This window comes from Solanum verrucosum, unplaced genomic scaffold (assembly GCF_900185275.1).
Source record: "Solanum verrucosum unplaced genomic scaffold, falcon-dt-bn FXZP01000180.1, whole genome shotgun sequence".
In the NCBI taxonomy this organism is placed as follows: Eukaryota; Viridiplantae; Streptophyta; class Magnoliopsida; order Solanales; family Solanaceae; genus Solanum; species Solanum verrucosum.
Genome location: NW_026020402.1, coordinates 2,252,441 through 2,258,440, shown reverse-complemented (window position 1 = coordinate 2,258,440; position 6,000 = coordinate 2,252,441).

Sequence of the window (6,000 nt, the reverse complement as noted above, 5' to 3'; positions counted from 1 at the left end):
AAGGTATATTGGGTCCTCTCGATGGGGCGTATACATCAGACTCTACATTTAGCTCATGTGATTTTATGTCAGTTATTAGTAGCTTCCACAGTGAGATTCTAGTTCATTGACCAGGTTCCAATTATAATTCAGTATTCAGCTTCAGCATGTTATGTACTTGGTCATTGCATTCAATTTAGTTCATATTCAATATGTTCAATATATTCATCATGTTCATCTTATATCATTGCTCAGTATGCTTTGTTCAGTTATGTGTATTGCTCAGATTTATTCTATCTTGCATGCCCAGTACCTTTCAAGTACTAATGCATACTCTGCGCTACATCTTCTCGTGATGTAGGTTCATGTCCTCAGCATTCAGACCACGTGTAGATTGGTTCCCGATCCGTACTTAGCATTTGAGGGGTTAGTCCTCATTCTTCGAGGACGATAAACATGTTTTCTTTTACTTTCAGTTTCAGTTTTGCTAAAGTTAGCTGGGGGCAGTCTAACATCTCTAGTTAGTTAGAGGCTTATTTCAGACATAGTTAGAATCAATTATAGTATTTTGAGTTATGATCCAGTATTGTAAACTCTTATTCAGTATGTTATTCAGAATAACATGGGTATTTCCCCATCTCAGTTTATCTTATGATTTAAGCTTCCACATAGTATTTCTTAATTCAGTAAATTTTTTTATATGTTTATGATATGTCAGCTCAAGGTTATCTTGGGGTCACTCATGATCCTAGGTCCCGTGTTTACGTCAAGGGTGTAGCCTCGAGGCATGACACCGATCAAAGACCTAATATCGATCCTAATTCGAGACCCGAATCCATCACTCGACTCGAGACTCGACCCTAACCCAAATTTGACATTTGATCCTGACCCGAGACCAAACCCTAACCCTAACACCCAACTTGAGACCCAACTTCAACACTGATATTCAAATCTAGACCCGACCTAAGATCTGACCCCGACCCGAGATTCGACCCTGGAACCCAATTCAACACCCAGCCTTGAGACCTAAACCCAACCCTAACCTAAGCCCCGACGCTAACCTCGATCGAGACCTAACCTTGACATAAGATCGGAGACCCAAACCTGATTCGACACTCGACTCGAGATCCTTTCTGAGACCCGAGCCCAACCTCAACCCTGACACCCAACACAAGATCTTACCTCTGACCCAAGACCCGACCTCGACCTCGACGCGAGACCCAACCCTGACACTCGACCCAAAATTTTACTAAAATTCGACCTCTAATTCTAACTTGAGATCCGACCCTGACTCAATCTAAAACTTAGGAGTTGAGTCTCGAATTGAGGTCAAGACTCGGGTGTCGAATTGAGAATCAGTAGTCAGATCTAGTATTAGTATTGGTTAAATTAGGATGGAAAGTTGAGGTGTGAGGTTTAAAATGACTTTGGATAATGTTTTTCTTACTTTTTCAACGGAAGTTAGTTTTCTTGAATTCAAGGAAAATAAGTGGATATAAAAAGAAATTCTAAAGTATTTAAGTCAACTAAACATGAGAAATTTGGAAATTTTTTTTCTTTGTACCAAACACACCCTTCATGTCTACATTTTTCTTTGGCATAAGTCATTCGCGACCCCTTAAAGTTGTCCGCATAATTACTTGGACACCTAAACTAGGACTTGTACCTATTGAACACCTAAATCGTTCAAGACATGTACCTATTAAACACAAAATGCTAGTGTGGCAAAATAAGTGTATATCACGCTGTTGAGCTCGTGAATGCATTTTTTGAAATAAATAAATAAATAAATTTGTACCTACTTTCTTGACACTTGGCATGCATGGACTAAATAAATAAAAAATTAATTCAATTAAACATTAATCTTTTAATTCATAAAAGACCCCCACACCCATGTACAAGTCCTCTTCTTCTTTAACCCACCATTTTAAAGACTTCAAATTTCTCTGCCTTTTGTTTTGGCTCTTTTTTTTTTCTTCAATTTTTTGTAAACAAACTGCCTATTGAAATTGCAAGAACAAGAAAAAAAATCGACAATTGGCGTTAAAAAGTCGATCGATATTTATGCATCTTTATTTTCAATAACTCCAATCGAGAAACCATCACCATTTATTAAACTTATTAAAAATGATATAATTTTTTTTTATATACTTTTGATTTCGCTTTGTTGTCGAGTTTGAAATAATTTATTGACGTCGATTATTTTTACAAAAATCCCAATAGTTACCGGAGGAATAGAATATAACGAGTAACACGGGAAGAAAAAGAAACAGGAAAGGATTAGGTGGGTGTATTCAGGATGGGGTGGGGGAGATATTTTCTCTTTTGTTATCGCTAGAGGAATCGATGGTGGATGTCGATGGTAGAGTGACAGGGAAGAAGAAGAAGAAAGGACAACATGTTAGATGGGGGTGGGGTGGGGGGAGATTTTTTTTTTTTGTCAATTTAATTTTCTAGATTATTAAAGGCAGAAAATTATTTTTTATTTTTCAAAATTAAAATCATGGGCCCATGTGCCACGTGTCGTAATTCTATTCATGATTATGTTAAGATAATGTGTGTGAATTACACGCACAATATTTTTAAAGCTAGTTGTCATTTTATGTTCAATATATAAATATTTGTTAATATTAAAGTGTCTAATAGATAAGAGTCTCAATTGAAGTGTCTAAATAATTATGCGGACAACTTTAAGGGAATGTCGATGACTTAAGCCTCTTTCCCTTTATATATGTTCTTAATCGATCCCATTAATTTATGTTTTATCTTTGATTTTACAAATTAATTTTAGCAGATTATTCGTTATATAGGACATATAGCTGCTTTGCTTTTCAATCAAATTCTAACAAGTATTGATCGATTCCATGTATAATATAATAATCTAAAAGAAGAACTAGTATTAAGTGAAATTAAAGGGGTGATAATGTAATTTATCCAATATATTAGATGCAAAAAGTTAACAAATAATAACAGAATATGTAAACATCAAAAGAAAATCCAACTGACTCATGAATCTGGATGTTTCAGGATGAAATATTTTTCGTCTTCATTCATGTGATGGGATAGTAATTAATTTTTTAAACAATTAATTTTATTTAATCAACTATTATTGAGCTAGAAACACTGACCATCTCTTCAGCAAATGAGAATTTTAAAATATTTTGTGGACCCTCTTAGGATTAATAGAAGTCTGAATAAGACCCCTAATTATTGTGGGCAATATGCAACAATTTTTTTTACCCCTTATTCTACTGAACAAAAATTAACACACTACTACTATTTTAGATCATTAATAGGAGATTTGAAAATGCTACAATAGGATATGACTAGAGGACAATTTGTCAAACATGTGACACTATAACAAAAATGAATTAACATGGAAGGTTTATTTTTGCCTATACTATCCATCTAGAATCTAATACAAGTAATATGACAGAAGAATCAACCATGTTTTTTTTTATTCGAATGGTGTGCAAAAAATAACTTTAGAGTTGTATTGGTGAAACAGACTCTTTACTGCTAGCTAAATGCATAAAGAGAGAATGAAAAACTCCTTAGAGAATTCTCAGTTCATAAAACAAATTTAGAGCCAAAAAGGCAAGAAAATTGATAAAAAATTTCAAAAGAGCAACAAAATTCAATTGAGCCAATTTTCTTGCCCTTTTGGCTCTGGACAACTAAATTTAGAGTTTAGTTGAACATGGGTTTGGGATAATTTACTGGAATACAACCTACTCAACAGCTCATTCAACGAAGGAATATGGAAGTTATGGAAGATAATGTGAAGAAGACAACAACGGCTACATCGTAAAAGAAGAAAGAATCCGGTGGAGTTTTAGAGAAGTCAATATTGTCTCAATATAAAATGTCTGAGACAAGTGGAGAAGTAAGGGCCATTGATCAGATTTGTACTGAAAATGATCCCATCGTACACAAGACTCTATTGTCAGCTGTAGCAGGGCATATGATGAGTACAAGAAGGAATATACTTAGGCCCGTTTGGCCATGCGATATGGTGTCATTATATGAAATTATGATATGATACAATAATATGAAATTATGAGATGAAATTGGAGTTTTGTTTAGACATACAATATGGAATTTTTGTAGTGTACTAGTCTTTAATATAATCCTCCCACATAGTACGAACAATTTCCTCACGTTGAACTTGCATTTCTCGATCATGTGACCAACATTGTTACTTTGAGTTGTATTAAATAAAAAACTGTAGAAGTAATAAATTAGGCGTTGGAGTAAATGAAGAGACCAAATTTATTACTCAACAGTCGACTGGTGTGAGTTAAAATGACTTTATGTTTGTGAGAATAATAAATTTTAAAAAGTAATGATGTGATTATAAATTTTATTTACATATGAAATAAATGGTTAGTAAATATAAATGTGGGTTGTTTTAACAAATATAAACTTGTGGATCAATTTTTGTATTAAAAATATCTCAAATCATGATATGAAATTCCCATATCATGTTTTTGGAGAATATGGAATCACATCTCATGATATGGAATCATGAGATGAAATTAGTGTAAAATCGCATGTCTAAACGCTGATTTCATCTCACGATTCCATATCGTGATATGGTATCACATGGCCAAACGCCTACTTAGTTAGACACTGTCATCCCTACGCTAATGATAATTGGACAAGTGTAAATACTAGAATTTTATATTTCTTTATTTTTCATACATAGAATTGTACTCCCTCTGTCCCAATTTATGTGATTTACTTTCCTTTTTAGTCAGTCCCAAAAAGAATGATACATTTCTATATTAAGTAACAATTTAATTATAAATGTCTATTTTACCCTTCATGAAATGATTTACAGCCACACAAATTTTTATCATTCATTTTGGATCATAAGTTTTAAAAGTCTTCTCTTCTTTCTTAAACTCCGTGCCGAATCATACTACCTTACATAAAATGGGATAGAGGGAGTAATATATATAGACTCATTTTGAGTACTGATCAATACAGAAAATCTTCTGGATAATCTTCCATCTTCCAATTTCTATCACAATCATAGCTATAGAAAAACCAATCAATCTGCTGAGTACTAATATTGGCAAACTTGGGTTATAGTATTGCAAGAACCCAAATGCTCAACTCTTTATTGAGGTTCCAAAACACATTAGGGGCTTATTAACATGAATAAATAAATGTAATTTACCATCTTTTAGAGCCAAACATACCAAATATTCGAGCTGTACGTTTAATATCGAACAAAAATCAATAATTCAAATTGAAAAAAATTATTGGTTTAGCAGTTTAAATGACTATTTTAATTTTTTTTATTATCAAATTATTAATTCTTAACGGTTTGTGGTTTTTTCTTAACGAGTTAATTGATAATAACCGGATAGTAAATTAAATAATTATATTTATACCATTTGGTGTATAAAGTCCTTGACTTAGAGTTTAGTTTCATATTTATATTTCTGTCTGTCTCAAACTCTCGGTTATTCTACAATGTGATAGTGTTTGTTTTTGAGCGAGATACAGTCTTTCAATTCACGTGCATGGTTCATTTGATTTGTCACTTTCTTTCTAAGTGATTTTCAATTAAATTTTTTTGTGTCAAATGACTCAAATTTTTAAGGGAAAAAGGACAAATATACTCCCGAACTATCATACATGTATCTAAATACGCCTCGTTATACTTTTAGGATTTTTGTTAGCAATTGCAAATTTCATGATGGGATTGGTCCTAATTTACCATGGCAAGGTAATACCGTAATAGTGTCATTTAGAGATGGCTGCTTCCATTTAATAGCCCTGATGAAAATGGTAATCTTGATGTGGCTTTTCTATTTGTGTCGGCCATCAAAATTCATCAATTCAAATTTAATTAATTAATTATGTGGAGGGCTGAGTTCGTTTGGGATTTGCAGGAACATTTTCCGTGAACAACAGCTTGAAAATCGAAGAACTTGGCCAGAAATCAGCCAAATTCGACCAAAATTGGGAGGATGAGAAACGGAGAAGATGGAGAAGTGTTTTGAGGGT